General features: G+C 42.0%; 1 protein-coding gene across 11 annotated transcripts in view; it reads right to left on the minus strand.

Moving 5' to 3' along the window:
- sgcg (sarcoglycan, gamma) overlaps positions 1–17840 on the minus strand; it is a 692618-nt gene that overhangs the window by 447375 nt on the left and 227403 nt on the right. The window contains exon 2 of one of the 11 annotated variants that reach the window (XM_072577380.1): positions 5553–5626. The exons of 8 other annotated variants lie outside the window; for them this stretch is intronic. The gene's annotated coding sequence lies outside the window, so the exon portion shown is untranslated. Of the gene's footprint in view, positions 1–5552; positions 5627–13931; positions 13951–17840 lie in introns of those variants that run through there. 2 more of the 11 variants (XM_072577368.1, XM_072577369.1) reach the window with 2 other exon arrangements.

Consider the following 17840-nt stretch of genomic DNA (forward strand, 5'->3'; position numbering starts at 1 on the left):
TGTTGTCTGCCAATTGAGCTTAAGTGAAAGCAATCAATGCATATTTTTATTGCCTGCAATGTTTCCATTAAACCGTTGACACTCTCTCTTCAGTCACTCAAACCTGCTTCAATGATTTGTGTCATAAAATGCATTTATAGCCTTATTTAATCATAACTTCAGCTCAAACTATTAAAAATCTTTTTTATTGTCTCATTACATTCTGCAGCGCTGCATTTTCATTCAAAGATAATTTATAGATTTTTTTTGCAATTAAGTATAAGTCCTCAGTAAGTATACAATAAAAGAAATAGCAGCTTTGGAATGGAACCAAATTTATTATTTATTTTGCATTCAAAATTCATTAAGGTCGGCTTTAGGTTAGAGACTATTTAATATATATCTGTGACTTAGTCTTCCCATAGAAAAATAAAAGTAAAATAATTGGAAGTACCTGATATAATTGTATTACTCTGTATGAAATGCACAACAGTAATCGAGCAAGTAACATTTCATGTATTCAACAATCAAAGTTAATTACAAAAGTTAAAATTATACAAGTTTGAAACAAGCTATAATTTTCCACACCTTTGTTTTAGAAATCTAGTACCCAATTCAACTTTACATTCAAGTTTCTGCTATATTTAGACAAGTCGGCAGTATGGTCTTGTCAGATATATATGAGCTGTATAATACTTGCAATTGTGTAGTGAGAGTATTTTTACAAAGAATTCGATACATAAATTCAGAAGAAATATAAGCTATCTCAGTAAATGGGCATGAAGGACAAGTGGGCAGGTTTATTAGATGAAGGACTGTATATGGAAACTTAGGGATCATAGAAAATCTCTTCTGCAGAGCAGGGTAGGTGGATCCGATCATCCTTTCCTTCCTTGTGCTTTTTTTTACTATTTTAGTTTCCTGGCCAAAAACGAACACAACTTTCTAAATGGAGGTATCTTCCACCTGGGATGAAGCTCATCAAGCTACAGGTTTGAAAGTCCTATACTCTGCTACTGCAACTATTAGGATAAATGCTCAGTTTAATTATGTGAGCCTGCAGCAACGCTGTAATGTACACATTAGGTACTTTATAAAACACTGCTTTATTCACTGCCACATGTATTGTGATTTTTTATCTTTGCATATTCCCAAAAGCCATCTATCTCATAATAAAGTGGTGATTTTATTTAGTTAATCTTGTCATGAGCAAAAATGCAAATATTTAACAAAACCTTTTTCATTGTTTTTAAAAAGTAAATAACACATTTGAAGATACGACAAAAATCTATTTTGTCTGGAATACTTTAAATGAACATACTAATACCGACACAGGTAATTGCTCTCCTTCTGAATGGTCGCATTATGCTTGATTACACAGTACTCTTAAAGATACAGTGAGGAGGCAGTGACATGGGAGTGCACAACATTAAATATATGTTTTATTTTTGTACAACACTTCACATACCAGGGTGCCAATAGCAAAGATGGCAAACATCTCCTTGGCTGTTGAGGATCACCCAGCCTCATTTTGTAGTAATCGGCCAATTAACTGCCTCCTGTTGGTGCTCCCATCTCTTTAAAAGATGGGAGACTGTCTCCAGGAGTTGTGGACAATCTGACGCCAACCAGGCTCAGCAATGCCACCAGAAACCATGGCCACTGCCACACTGCGGCTGTCAAAGGTCAACATTGACTTACCTGGCAAGTTAGTATAATCAGGGCAATGGGGAGCCTTGCGAAACTTGGATGGAGATATTTAGAAACATAGGAACTAAGAGCAGGAATAAATCATTTGGCCCTTCAATATGATCATGGCTGATCCTCTATCTCAATGACAGATTCCTATTTTCTGCCTGTACCCCTTAATGTCTTTAAAATCCAAAAATATACCTATCACTTTCTTGAATATATTCACTGATATACCACAGTTTTCTATGATAGAGAATTCCACACCGTTCACTACCCTTTGAGTGAAACAAGTTGTTCCTCATCTCAGTCCTAAACGGCCAACCATGTATCCTGAGACTGTGTCCTCTAGTTCTAGATTCCCCAACCAAGGAAAAATCCTTCTTGCACCATATCTGTACAGTCCAAAAGCATTTCATACATTTCAATCAGATTCTCTCTCATCCTTTTAAACTAGAGTGAATACAGGCCATATCTAAACAATTTGTCCTCATAGGACAATGCTGCCCCCCTGGTGAGGGCCTAGTGAACTGCCACTGTACTTCCTTAATGTAAGTCTATCCTTTCATAGTTAGTGAATCTAAAGCTGTGTTGCATGCAGTAAGCTCACCAAGACCCGATTGCAATAGACATCTCCACTTTTAAACTCAAATGCTCTCGCAACAAAGGCCAACATACCATTTACCTTCCTAATTGCTTGCGGCATTTATCTGTCTACTTTCAATGGTTGATATTCAAGGACACCCAGATCTTTTATATATCCATATTTCCCAATATGTCACCATTTAAATAACACTCTTCCTTTCTGTTTTAAGTGTATCACTTTACATGTAGCCATATTGTTACTGCATGTGCCATTTCTATGAAGGTGGCCCTTACTGCTTTGTGGGGCCTTCTGATAAGGGCAGCAGAGTCCATGATTGAGTGGGTGTGCAAACCCACTCTCACCTTACATCAAGCCCACAGATAGGCTGGCAGGTTTTACTGGGTAGACTGTTTACATGGTTGGGGCCCCTCCAGCCTTTGGTAAAACGTCAACAGTGATCCAATTTACCTTTAGCACTTTTGCTGATAAAATTCCATAGCATCAGGAACCAATCGAGATTCCCTCCTACCCTACCCTCACTACTTTCCAACCCACCTTCCACCTCCAAGCCTATCCGAGAGGGCTAGCAAAATTCAGCCTTGTGCTTTAGTCACATAAATTTTGGCATGCATTTCTTGATTGCTTCCAGTTGAATCCTGTGGTCTCAGTAATTCATTCACAATATCCCTGTAGCAACAAACATTTTTGTTTTAAAGGTATAAGGATAGAATTTCCATGAGAGATCTATCCAAATTGTACAATGTAATTTCACAAAGGATTTGCAGAAATCCTCGTTCCTCATGGCCTTTGTTGATACATAGTGATTGGGTGAGCCCCTGTAGAATTTCCACCTAATTTTACAGCTCAGGCCTTGCTCCAACCATCATAATTTGTCTCTGATTTGATGGTAGTTTCCATAAATAGGCTGAGAACTCTGCAAACTGAGTGCATTGTTCTGAAGAAACCAGGAGATATTTTACTGCATTAAAGACAATGATCGATTTGTTGTATTCTGTGCTGGCTGTTGGTGGAAAACCTGGAGAATAAAATATAAAAGGTTACCTGAGGCCAAGTAACAGACACTTCTGAGTTTTCCATCCACGCATACTTCCAGCTTTCACTCTGAACATGTGACCTGAGATATCAAGGTCATATGCAATCCAATAGGATGAACAACAACACAATTAACTCAACTTCTTTAACCCACTGTGTTGCAATCTTTAATGAAAAATGTTAAATGTTATTGTGGAGAGAGGAAGTTCAGGTGATTGTATTAGCTGTTCATCATTTCGTACTCAATCATGTCATTCAATTTTATTTTGGGGTTCTTACACCAACCTTACTCTTGTTATCTTGTGCCTTGTAGAAGTGGTAAAGCACAGAAGGGGGCCATTCAGCCCATCTTAGTGCAGTCTTAACGAGTGCATCCTTACCAGTAATGAAGCTGTTGTACAAAGTGGGCAATGAACTCACTGAAATTCAGACATTGAGGGTCTACAGGTATTATTGAGACCCAACCTACTGGCAGAATCTCACGGTGGTCTGAATGATGTGGGCTATGGTGAGGTATGTGGCAGAATCAGGTGACAAGTACAGCCAAGCCCATCTCAATGTCAGGAGCAACTTTCGCCATCTCTTACACTTGACACAAGCAAAATGGCGAGATTCTGGCTAGGCAGCAACAAGTTGCTAATTGCTGGGTATCGCTGATTGTTAAACACCTTGTTAGATGCCCAACTTGCCTCAATAACATTCAGCCTCCCATCTTACCAAACCTGCCAACCAAGTTCAGCATTGGGAAAGCTTGACAAGGAAACCAGAGCGAGCGCACCTTGTGGATTCAACTTGCTCCAAGACAGAAACCAATCACCAACATCTCAGGGCAGATTCCATGGGTACCAGTCACACACAATTGGCTTCCATGGGTATTGGCACCTGACATGTGCCAACTTCTAAGGACCCTCATGAGATACCTCTGAGTCACAGAGACGATGCTTCTGCACTTCAATGTTGCACCTCAGACTACACTGCACTTCTCATTGTCACCCTGCTTCAAGGACACTGGGTGGTCAGGGCCATGCCCCCACTTCATGGATTGGTCCAGGCTGCACCTCTGGGCTTTGCAGAGAAAATGAGTCAACTTTTTTTCTTAACTGTTCCTTAAAACATCACCATTCCCAGTAACTTGGAATCAACTTCCTTACTTTTCTCTGCACACACTCGAGCCCAATTGCTATCCTTATGATGCTGAGTAACCAGAACTGCCCACTACTCCAGGTGGTTCTGACCAGCTCTCTATGCTGTAATACCTTTGACACACAGTCTTGTCAAAGTAAAGATGTGGTACTTTATGTCACTCAGTAAGGCAGAAATTTTCTATTGGTTTTCTAACCACTCAAATGCTTGTTTTAAAAGTTTCAAAAGACTTTTTGCAACTAGAGAAACACAGCTACATATTCCAGTAGAAATGTTACAGTATGATGCAGAGTTTAAACTAGCTGACTTACATATAATAAAACCCAGAACCTGGGATTTTGGCTGCTTGGAATAAACTGTAAACAGAAATGATGCTCTTTGTCACTACACAACGTACTACAGCAATTCAGAATATTGGTAACCGGAGGGCTGCCTATATTCAGAAATGTTTTTATTCATTCATTATATGTGGGTATCACTGGCTCATCCAGCATTTATTGCCCAGCTCTAATTACCCTGGAGAAGGTAGTGATGACCACTCGGAAGGGTGCATAACATGGAGAGGAACTAGGAGATGGTGTCCCCAAGAGTATTTTAGTGCTGAGGTGATGAGCCTAAAGTTTCCAACAACTTCTTTAACTTCTCCGCTGGCGAATTGGGTTCCATTATCACAGATAGGGCCAGATTTTCTGAGAGGTGGCAATCTCACACAGATTTCCACTTTGGCACCTCCTTTTTTTTGCCCCAAAGCAGAGAGCTGAGACTGAACCACACTGGCTCTGACTCCGAGAAGGACTTTGTAGATTCTACTCTGACTCTAGATGGATTATTTTGTGAAGGTGAATTAATGTCATTGCTGGGGTCACACACAGAATTCCTCAGGCGCTGGGCTCCCCGGAGAACCTGCCCTTCCCCTCATTCTATTGAGACAAACACATATTGTAAAATGAGTGAAGAAAGTATCCAGTAGAAGTTTACATACTGCATGGATCATGAAGCCAATTGGAACACAAATTACCAAACTACTTCAATTGGGCACACACCAATTTTATTGAAATATTTTCTTCAGTAAAACTCCTTGATAGCATAGCCATACACTTACAGGTTGTAGCCAAAGGTTTACAGTAGATTTACAGGGTTTCCACTGCTGGAAAAGTTCAGGGGGTCTGGCAGCATCTGTGAAGAGAAATCAGAGGTTAACCTTTCGGGTCCAGGGATGTTCTGAGGAAGGGTCACCAGATCCAAAAGATTAACTTTGATTTCACAGATGCTGTCAGACCTGCTGAGCTTTTCCAGCAACGATCTGTCTTTGTTTCTGATTTACAGCACCTGCAGTTCTTTTTATGAAATTGACTATATTGGGAGTTTTAGAAATAAGTCACATCAAGAATAAATTGAACTTTCACAAACTTCAACACTGATTTATTAACCATCATGCAGAAGTTGGTACCAACTGCAGAGATGACTGTGGGAATAATAAGAGTGGAACATTTCTGTGAACTGAGTGTGTTTGAGGTGGCTGTTCAAATTACACTTTGGATTTAGGGTGTTCAGGCACCAATGGTCAGTTGGGCTCCTGATGCCAGTCTACCAGCTGGGGCAGCAATTATTTCAGAAAAATACAAGCCAACACATAAATTATACTTTCAGTTGTGTCACATAGAAGAATGTTTTGTTTAAAACCAATATAAGTATTACAGGTCTACAATCTAAAATCTGCATTCTCAAACATGAGACCATGTTAGATTTTGAATTACCCTGGATTTTGGTCACGGCACCTATAAACCATACAATCCTGCTGGCTATCCACAGGGAGGCTTGGTGATGATTGATGTTGGATCACTGAGAGGTTTGGTAAGGTTTAGAAGACAGGGGTGGCCTGGATGTGCAATTCAAAGGTCAGAGAAGATGAGAAAGTAACCAGATCCAAAAGATTAGCTTTGATTTCACAGATGCTGTCAGACCTGCTGAGCTTTTCCAGCAACGGTCTGTCTTTGTTTCTGATTTACAGCACCCGCAGTTCTTTTTATGAAATTGACTATATTGGGAGTTTTAGATATAAGTCACATCAAGAATAAATTGAACTTTCACAAACTTCAACACTGATTTATTAACCATCATGCAGAAGTTGGTACCAACTGCAGAGATGACTGTGGGAATAATAAGAGTGGAACATTTCTGTGAAAAAGTAACAATCAGAATCAGGGGTGACCAGTGGCCAACAGTCGCCTGTGTGTTCAGGCAAGAGGTTTTCCTCTGCTGGTGGAGACTAGGAATAGTCTCTTTCAAGACTGTTGCTTAATCTGTGTGTCATCCTTGCTGCTACATTCAATTGCATAAATACAACACAATATGGGCATGAGGCCTTTAAATGGCAAGTGCAGAGACAGTCTTTTCTATTTGTGGCATAGCCCTGGGAGACTTCTTTTGAGGTTAAGCCAATACGACATGTGGATATCTGCCTCTGAATGTCTGTGCACTGTTGTCTGTTAGAACTTGCATGGACATTAACTCCCGTTTGTGGCACAGTCCTGGGTGGCTTCTTTTGAGGTCTCGTTTAATATGGCAAGTGGGTGTCTGTCTCAGTTTCTGTGTGCACTGCCCTCTGTGTTGGATGCCTATAAAACAGCTGAGCCTTCTCCAATTTATTGGAATACTAAAAACGTACAGTTTCCTGGAAGCTCTGTTTTCAGATAGCCAGACTTTGGATTACTTCAATAATACATGAAAAACCTGCTTCATTGTTTCTCATTAATGATCGAGTTTACAACAGTGCATATGCTGTCTATACTATTCATGGTAATAAAATGGAGGAGAGAATGGGATGACAGAGAAATAGGAGAGAACATGAGACAGAAAGAGGGAAAGATACCAGATGAGAAAAAAACAGAAGTGGGAAAGATGAGAACGAAAGTGGAAAAATTAGAAAGAGAATAAAAAGGAGGGATAATTGAGATGAGGAAGTATAGGAGAAGATGACAGGAGAGTAAATTACTCTGCAGAGTAAATTACATAATGAAATTGAAGACAGCTCTTAGAGAACAGCAGGAGAACTCACTAGGTGTTTATGAATAGTTGCTTCCCGAAGATGCTGGGAGTGATAGATTGCCCCTTTGTGGTATTGAAGGTCACCCAAGGAGACTCACAGAGTTACCTGAACCAGAAGCAATTCCTATTCTTCATGTAGTGTTAATGGGCATCTGAGAATACTACATGAGAACACCATGCCAACTGGACCAACCCACAATACTTTCATTAGCAGGAACCCAAACATCTCATCCATATTCAGAGAAGGTGAATGAGTTGATGGTAAGTTGACTCAGGATAAAGTTCATCCCTTCCTTCTGTGGCTGATTACAATGTGCACCAGACAACGAGGAGAAGGTTTTGGTTATTGGCACCTGTGTCTCTCTGTGATAAGGCAAGTGGCATGGTGGGGAATTGTTTCACGTATTGGCTACACTTGGATCTCAGCATTTCCCAGAGAATGGCCACAATTTTCCTACTGGACTGAACACTGAACAATATCATTCTCAAACAAGGTCTGAATTGGGACAGTCTAGGAGAGAATCTGGTAGAAGCAAATGAACCAGGATGTTCCAGAAATGGTTAATGGACCAGCACATTATGGGAAAGGTCAATAGACAGGGACATCCCAGGAGAGGAACCAAAGAAGTGGATGCTGAACCTCAGAATGTGGAGTTACAACTCCACATGAGGAGACTCCTGAACAGGGTAGGACTGTCAGATATCAACTTATAGCCCACTCATACTCGATCAATAGCCTCTCTCTACTCCTGTGCACCTCAAACATGTGTATATGTCTCTCATGTTTCTCTCTAGTCGACTCATCCCATCACAGCAAGTCATCATTGTCTTAGATGCTGTGGGTCCTCCTCTTCTAATCTGTTGTCAAATACATCTGAGGACACACACCCCACACTGATGTTGTCAGCTTGAAAGCCTCTGAGGATAATGAATGCTATTTCTACACTCAGAAATTTCAGTCAAACATTTGCTCGGGGAATTGAGACACAATAAGTGTATTATTCAGATGGAACAAAGACAAGTTCTCATCTCCATCTGATCTGCTGCTAAAAGTCACGTCATTGATCAGTTTCTCAAGCTTTAGGAAACTTAGGTTGCCCCAGAATTGGGTAGTGATGTTGCAGCTCTACAGGACATTGATTAGGCCACTTTTGGAATACATTGTGCAATTCTGGTTTCCCTCCCATAGGAAGGAAGGATGTTGTGAAACTTGAAAGGGTTCAGAAAATATATCGAGGATGTTGCCAGGGTTGGAGAGTTTGAACTACAGGGAAAGCCTGGATAGGCTGGGGCTGTTTTCCCTGGAGCGTCGGAGGTTGAGTGGCAACCTTATAGAGGTTTATGAAGTTATGAGGGGCATGATAAGATAAATAGACAAGGTAGTTTGCTGGGATGATGGAGTCCAAAACTAGGGGGCTTAGGTGTAAGATGAGAGGGGAAATATTTAAAGGGACCTAAGGATCAACTTTTTCATGCAGAAGGTGATGCGCATTTAGAATGAGCTGCCAGAAGAAGTGGTGGAGGCTGGTACAATTACAGACATCTGGATAGGCATATGAATAGGAAGGGTTTAGAGAGATTTGGGCGAAATGCTGGCAAATGGGACTAGTTTCATTTAGGCATGGGCGAGTTGGACCGATGAGTCTGTTTCCATGTTGTACATCTCTATGAGTCTGTGACTCGAAGTATTTAGCTTGGCTGTGAGAAATGTCAATTAGAGAGCCCACTCACACTGCCCATTCTCTCTTCCTTTTCCAGAGTTGATTCACTTCCTACAAGTAAGGAGGTAGTGACTGAAGGAGCAGCTTTATACGAACTGTATCACATAATATCCACAGCAACCCTTGGTAATGTGGGAATGCCCCTTCAGCTTGTGAGAAGGCTTTGTGCTGAAACTGTTTAACAGGAGCTAGGTGTTGAATATTGTGTTTATTGCAAGAATTTCCTTTCTGGCTTGCAGACTGAAGTTTGTTGATTGCTCATTTCTGAAAATGAGAAGCAGAGGTATAATTATCTGGGAGGTGCAACATGTCTGAGAATTCTGACTGATTTCCTATTGCTAGGTTGTGTGTTTGTGTGTTATATAGTTGTTATCCTGTGGACTATGAATGGTCAGTTCCCTGTCAGGTGAGAGTCTGCATGTTGTGTTTTTTCAAATCTTTCCCCTACCTTATCTCGTAACCTCCTTTATAAAGAAACAAATTCCCTACAGCTTTTCATGACTGCCAAATATCCCAAAGTGCTTTACAGCCAATTAAAAAAAAGGTCACTATTGCAATACTGGGAATAAGACAGCCAAATGTTCACAAACCAAGGTTGCCTGGACTGGAGGGCTTGCCGTATGAAGAAAGGTTGAATAAGCTCGGACTTTTCTCTCTGGAGAGAAGGAGGAAGAGAGGAGACCTGATCAAGGTGTACAAAATAATGAGCGGAATAGATAGGGTCAATAGTCAGAGACTTTTCCCCAGGGCAGGATTGACTGGTACGAGAAGTCATAGTTTGAAGATATTAGGAGGAAGGTATAAAGAAGACATCAGAGGTAGGTTCTTTATGCAGAGAGTTGTGAATGCATGGAATGCGTTGCCAGTTGAGGTGGTGGAAGCAAAATCATTGGGGACATTTAAGTGACTGCTGGACCTGCACATGGATAGCAGTGAGTTGAGGGGTGTGTAGGTTAAGTTACAATATTTTACATTAGGATTAAGTCTCGGCACAACATCGTGGACCTAAGGGCCTGTCCTATGCTGTGCTTTTCTATCTAGTCTAAGGTCCCTGCCAGGACATCAGAGCAACAGACTCCAACTCCCACTCTTCACATTTTGCATTCAAGAACAACCCACTGGCCAATGTGACTTTTTCCAGAAAGTGGAGGGTTAAATGGGAGTAGGGGATGCCTCCAAGGGGACAGGGGAGCCCCTCACAAGAGACCCCTCCTTACGTGGCACTGGCTTTCACAGGAAAAGTTTGCAGGCTGCCTGCCCTGGGTCACATGGGGTTCAGCCACTAGTTGTCCAGTTAATGGCCCCAGTAGTCTGTGAGCGAGTGGGCCATCCAATTTCTCCACATACCCCGTAAACCCGGAGACACTTGGAGCGCTGGCACCAGGATCATGATGAGGCCACATGCTATATTCAACAAGGTCCCTGCCCATCAACAACCAGCAATAGGGTGACGATTTTGACACATTTGTCAACCGTCAATTCTCCTGCTCCTTGGATGCTGCCTGAGCCTACTGCGCTTTTCCAGCAACACATTTTTCAGCTCACATTTGTCAACCTTGCTGGCAAGGGATGTTTTTCCAATCACAGAATCTTGAGGCGAGATTGGTACTGGGTGAGGATGCATTCTCTCCTTTAAATTGCTGAGTATAATTGGATAATTAGCATCAAGGTTTAACCCCCAGTTTCATCACTTCTCCCCTTTAACCTTAAATCCTTTAGCCTTCTGGGAATTGAGGACTTGATTTTTACAATTCCTCTGAGGGAAAGTTGGATGGTCAAAGTGGCACAACTGAGAGAGAGAGAGAGAGAGAGTGTGAGAGTTGGCTCCATGTAGGAGGTGATGGTGTTGGGAGTGGTGCAGAATTTGTTTCCGTTCTGGTGGGATTAATCAGGTGGGGAGGGATGTCAGGTCAGGTTTGCGGAGGGTGGGGTGCTGGTTCAGGTATTGAGACAGTGTGGTTGTCAGGTCCATGAGGTGTCAAGAAGATGTTGTTTGGGATGGGGAAGAGTGAGTGTTGAACCAGGTTTCCAGTTGAAGAGTTCACTAGAGGTCAGAGCAGGTTTCTAACCCTCTGACATTTACTAAGTAACTATTAAGCTGAGCTGAATTGAGTTGGAAGCCTCAGAATTGAACCTGCTGAATTCTCTGCATTTAAGGGACTTCTTGGGATGGTTCTGGATACAGGGGATCGCCATCGGAATTTTCAATTTCCCTGACGATTGCATTGGAGTTTTTTTAACATTAAACACAATGTTAGGGCAAAACTAGTCATAGCCAGGCCAATGTGAACTCAGAGTGAATTAGTGAATTGATAGTTTATTTTACACACCACCCAAATGGGAAGACTGGGACTGAGCGGAAGAAAGAAAGTTGTCATGTTGTCTCTTCCTGTTCACTATCCAGTGTCCCTGTTAGAAACTGTAAAGCGCAGGTGGGGACGGGGCTAGAAATTGCTTTTGGCCCCAGTAAAGAACAGCAGACTGGCAGTCACACCAACCAAGGAATCAGTCCCTTTAGGAGAAAGTGAGGACTGCAGATGCTGAAGATCAGAATCGAGAGTCGATAAGCCTTCATCAGGCTTGTGCCCAAAATGTCGATTCTCCTGCTCCTCGGATGCTGCCTGACCTGCCAAGCTTTTCCAGCAGCACACTCTCGAATCAGTCCCTTTAGCAAAGAAGAAAAGGCGTTTGGACGAAGTCATGTTTCCTTTTTCTATTTTACAGAATACTTGCACCATGCTACACCAGAGAAGAGAATCACCACCGAGAGAGATGCTGACCATCACCCAAAGAACAACTGCATAACTGTTGGAAGACAATGCAGCATTGCTCCTTTGCAACACTGCTCAACACAAATAAGGTTGGGCAGTCAAGCCAGCAACTAGTTGGGTGGGAGAGCAATGGCGTAGAGCCTTCTATCAAGGCTCAGACCTGGAGGAAGTGTGAGTGACTTCAACCATGGTGAGAGTGTCAAGTCACATGGGATATCTGAGGAGACCTCCACATGCTCATAAGATCTATAAACACACAAGGTGCTGTCCAACTTCAACAAGCACAGCCACATGGAACAAAAATTAGTGTCATGTGAGATGTGCTATAAAACCTTTAGACAGTCAACACCCTCGGAAAACAGTGATGCATTCACACGGAGAAGTGGTTCAAGTGTGATGTGTGTGACAAGAGCTTTGCAGAATCATCAACTCTGGTTAAACACTGGCCCATTCACACTGGAGAAAAACCAATCACATACAAGATGTGCAGCAAATTCTTCTCTGACTCCAACTCTGTCTGTCTGTCTGTCTCTCTCTCTCACAGTTGTGTCAGTTTGACCATTAAACTTTCTCTCAGAGGAATTGTCGAAATCGAGTCCACAATTCCCAGAAGGCTAAAGGATTTAAGGTTAAAGGGGAGAAGTGACAAACCTTGATCAAGTTATCTAATTATCACTCCACAACCACAAACACATTCACACACAGGGGAGAAACTATTCATGAGTGAGGTGTGTGACAAGTTATTCTTGGAGTGACTGAACATTCACAGACACCCACTCATTCACCCTGGGGAGAAGTTGTTCAAGTGTGAAGTCTGTGACAAATCCTTCTTGCGGTCTTCAGGCCTCTGCAAACAACAAGGCCTTCACACTGGGGAGCAACCATTGACGTGTGAGGCATGAGACAAGTCATTCTCAGGCTCATCATTCCTCTGTGTACATCAACACTCTCACATTGGGAAGAAAGTATTCACATGTAAAGTCTGCAACAAATCACTTTCTTGGTCTCACACCTTCTGAAAACACCAACACAGTCGCAAAGGGCACAAACCATTCAGATGTGAGGTATGTGACAAATTACTGTCTGACTCATGGTCCCTGCATGTACACAAATACGATCACACAGGTGAGAAACCATTTACATGCAAAGTGTATGAAAAATCATTCTCATGGTCGGGGCTGTCCACAAACATCAATGCATTCACATAGGTGAGAAACCATTCAGATGTGAAGTATGTGGAGTATTGTGTTCAGTTTGGTCACCTTGCTATAGGAAGGATGTTATTAAACTGGAAAGAGTGCAGAAGTAATTATGCAAGAATGTTGCCTGGACTCAACAGTCTAAGTTATAGCGAGAGCTATGACTTTTTTTCTTTAAAGTGTAGGAGACTGAGAAGGGGGGGGCGGTTGTTTATAGAGATGCATAAGATCATGAGAGACATGAATAGGGTGACTGCACTCAGTCTTTTTCCCAGGGTTGGGGAATCAAGGATTAGAGGGCATCAGCTTAAGGTCAGAGGGGAAAGAATGAAAGGGAACCTATGGGGCAACTTTTTTACACAGAAGGTTGTACGCATATTGGATGAGCTGCCAGTGGTTGAGGCAGGAACATCAACAACATTTTAAAAGGCATTGGACAAATACACGGATAGGAAAGGATTCGAAGGGTATGGGCCAGATGCAGGGAAATGGGGTTAGAGTGGATGGACATTTTGGTCAGTATGGACCAGTTTGGGCCAAAGGGCCTGTCTCCGTGCTGTAGGACTCTCTGAGTTTATGTGAGAAAGCTTTCACCCAATCCTCTGATCTGAGGCATCAGCTGATCCACACAAGAGACAACTATGAGGGGTGTGATGGAGCCTTCACACAGGCATCAACACTTTGTAACAGTAACAGATTTACAGTAGTGAGAAAACATTTGTGTGCAAAGTGTGTGACAAACCTTTCTCAAGGTCTTCACAAGGTCTTCCTGTTCCATCAGTGGATTCGCACGGGAGAGTACCCTTTCCATGTGTAAGGCAAATGGAAAATCACTCTTATGGTCATCAGACTTCCACATTCACACAGGGGAGAAACCATGCATCTGTGAGATGTGTAACAAAACATTCTTAAATTCATCAACCCTCTGCATACAGCAATATACTAACACATGGGAGAAGCCATTCACATGGGAAGTGTATGATAAATCATTCTTACAATCATCAAAACTGCTGCTCTCTCAAAGAATTGACTTGGAGGAATACATTTTCAAGTGGAAGGTTGTAATCAAGTTTTGATCTTCTACATCCTCCTCCATCACCCACCCCACCCCACAACAAGGGCACCAGAGAATTGACAAAGAAAGAAAACTCTTCAGGAGTGATGTGTCTGACAGGGCTTTCACTCACAGCTTTGATCTTCTGAAACATTAGCAGATAGAAAAATGGTGAGAAATCAATCAGGTGTGAGGTGTGTTAAGATGTGATACTTTAATAATTACTTAGGAGTTGGATTACTTAATTAATAGTCTAACTATTCCTGAATAACTATTTTACTTAATTTCATCAGAACCCTCAGAAGTCTTTGATTTTTATGGAGACTTTCAGAGAATTACAAGTGTAGAGGAATTGCCCACAGGAGAACTCAATTAGACTATAAGATCATAAGACATAAGAACAGAATTGGGCCATTCAGCCCATCAAGCCTACACAGCCATTCAAACATGGCTAATAAATTTCTCAATCTCCATTCTCCTGCCTTGTCTCTGTAACCTTTGTTCCCCCTACTCATCAAGTACCTGTCTGTTTCTGTCTTAAATATACTCATGTCATGGCCTCCACTGTCACTGTGGCCATGAGTACTCCAGATTAATCAGCCTGCAGCTGAAGAAATTCCTCCTCACCTCAGTTTTAAAGGGTTGTCCATCACTCTGACGCTGTGCTTTTGGGTCCTAGTCTTCCCGACTAATGGAAATATCTCCTCCATGTCCACTGTCTTGAGACATATCAGCATTGCGTAAGTTTCAATAAAATCCACCCTCCCCCCACCATCTTTGGATTGTGGGAGGAAACCAAAGCACCCAGAGGAAACCCACGCAGATATGGGGAGAATGTGCAAACCCCATGCAGACAGTTGCCCAACGGTAGAATCAAGCATAGGTCCTTGGTGCAGTGAGGCAGCAGTGCAAACTACTGAGCCACCGTGCCGCCCACGAAACAATATCAACATAAGTGTTGAGTACAAGAGTTGGGAGGTAATGTTGCAGCTGTACAGGACATTGGTTAAGCCACTTTTGGAATATTGCATGCAATTCTGGTCTCTTTCCTATCAGAAGGAAGTTGTGAAACTTGAAAGGGTTCAGAAAAGATTTACAAGGGTGTTGCCAAGGTTGGAGGATTTGAGACATAGGAAGAGGTTGAGTAGGCTAGGGCTGTTCACCCTGGAGCGTTGGAAACTGCGGGGTGACCTCATAGAGGTTTAGAAAATCATGAGGGGCATGGTTAGGGTAAATAGACAAGATCTTTTCTTTGGGTTGGGGGAGTCCAGAACTAGAGGGCGTAGGTTTAGGGTGAGAGGAAAGATAGAAAACGTACCTACGAGCCAACTTTTTTATTGCAGAGGGTGGTGCATGTATAGAGTGAGCTGCCAGAGGAAGTGGTGGAGACTGGTATAATTACAGCATGTAAAAGGCATCTGGTTGGGTATATGAATAGAAAGGGCTTAGAGGGATATGGGTCAAGTGCTGGCAAATGGGACTAGATTAGTTTAGGGTATCTTGTTGGCATGGACAAATGGACCAAAGGGTCTGTTTCTGTGCTGTATATCTCTGTGACTCTATGACTCTGTGGAAAGTTAGAACAAGACAATAAAGTTCCAGATTGGCAATGACCAATGAAGAGCAGGATGTAATGTGGCAAGTTGAAAAGCAGGTGTACTCTTATGAGAGGAGGTCAACAAGGGGGAGATCCTTAATCTCAGGTCCAAACTTCAACAGCACCCGCATCAAATTAGGAAATGTGAAAAATGTGAAAAAGTTCAGACAAAACTGAGTGAAAGGCACATTTTTAAAACTTAAATTGATTCTATCTATTATTAGCACATGTACCTAGGTACAGTGAAAAGTTTTGTTTTGTGTGCAGTTCAGGTAAATTGTACCATACAAAGTGCATTCTGGTAATAGAGCAGAGCAAGGAATACAACATTACTGCTGCAGAGAAGGTGCATAAGAGCAAGATCAACATGTAAATTAAAAATTTGGGAGGTCCCATTCAGAAGTCTGATAACAGCACGGAAGAAGCTGTTCTTAACACAAGCTCACTGTCAGGTAATGATTTACTTGAGATCAATATAAAGTTATAAGGAATACTGAAGCATTTAATAGAGGTAAAATGAAAGGTAATAAGCCAAGCAGAACACACACAGCAGGAAGTCGAATCCCTGGTGGAAACCAGGTGCATAGAGTGGTTGGAGGAGAAATATATGCTGCAAAATTGTAACACAGAGATTGAGGAGAATTGTTGTCAGGAACATTACTGACTGCAATCTGCTACTTTAGCTTTGAAAAGGCATAAAACTTTAACACCTAAGTGATACTGTGTATAATGTTTTCGAGAAAAGAAAATAAGCTATTGCAAACTCTGAGGTTGTTATGTTTAATTGTTCATTTTATTTAGTTTAGACATAAAAAAGTTAATGTTTGGGAAATATATTTTTTAAACAGAAGGTGCCATATTGTTATATGATACCAAAAGAATTTAAGGAACTATATTAACATGAGTAGGTAGACACATATATCCAGAGCGTGCATCACTCACTACAGATGACAGTCTGCATAACAAAGCAATAGTGTATCACTCTACAGGAGATGGTGAGACACATTCAACGGCAGCTCCAATGATCTGTGGAAGATAATGTGATTCTTCCTCATATTTGGGAGCCACAATTCATAATAAGCATCAAGTAAATTTGTTCCTTGAGGCTAGCAGCCAATGGAAGCGCATCAGGTGACATCAGTTTTCCTGAATACGTGGACAAGCCCAAGAGTGGGGTGCTGGAAAAGCACAGCAGATCAGGCAGCATCTAAAGAGCAGGAACATCAATGTTTCAGGTATGACCGAAACATCAATCCTCCTGCTCCTCCAGCACCCCATTCTCGACTCTGATCTTGAGCATCTGCAGTCTTCACTTTCTCCTATGTGGACAAGGCCTCAAGGTTTAATTTCTGTCCACTTCTTCAATGTTGTTTTGTTGTTCTATTATGCACTGAGTCAGAGCATATTATGGAGTAAAAGATTAACAACACTTTAATAATCACCACTAAGCAATCTGCATCAGGAGCCTTCCCTTCTTAATGCCAGATTACTAAGGACTGGGATCCAAGATCGAAGGCTTCCAGAGTAATACTCATTTATCAGCTCACGCATGTAATTACATTCAATAAATGTTGTTGATCTTTACTATCCATAGAGTGGCCTACCTTCCATCAAGAACCCTGATCTGATCTAAGTGCATGATAGCAAGCAGTGAGCAAACTCATAAAATCAGAGCCAAGCAGCAGGTGAGTGCTAGAAGTGAAGTCTTATGGCAGTACATCAAAATAAGTGAAGGACATGACCAGCGCAATAATCCAGACAAAGAGGAGGGGAGGAAGTCTGAAGACAAGCATCATGGTTGTCACCTAGACCTTTCCCACACCTCCACTACTTGCCTTTAAACAATCGCCAAACCTCAAACAGATCATTGTTCGTAGTAAACTGCCCGGCTCTCAGGACAACTCCACACAATCCTGTCACGGTGGACACTGCAAGACGTGTCAGATTGTGGACACAGATACCACTATTATGCGTGGGAACACCTCCCACCTTGTACATGG

The sequence above is a fragment of the Chiloscyllium punctatum genome, chromosome 9, assembly GCF_047496795.1.
Source record: "Chiloscyllium punctatum isolate Juve2018m chromosome 9, sChiPun1.3, whole genome shotgun sequence".
NCBI lineage: Eukaryota > Metazoa > Chordata > Chondrichthyes > Orectolobiformes > Hemiscylliidae > Chiloscyllium > Chiloscyllium punctatum.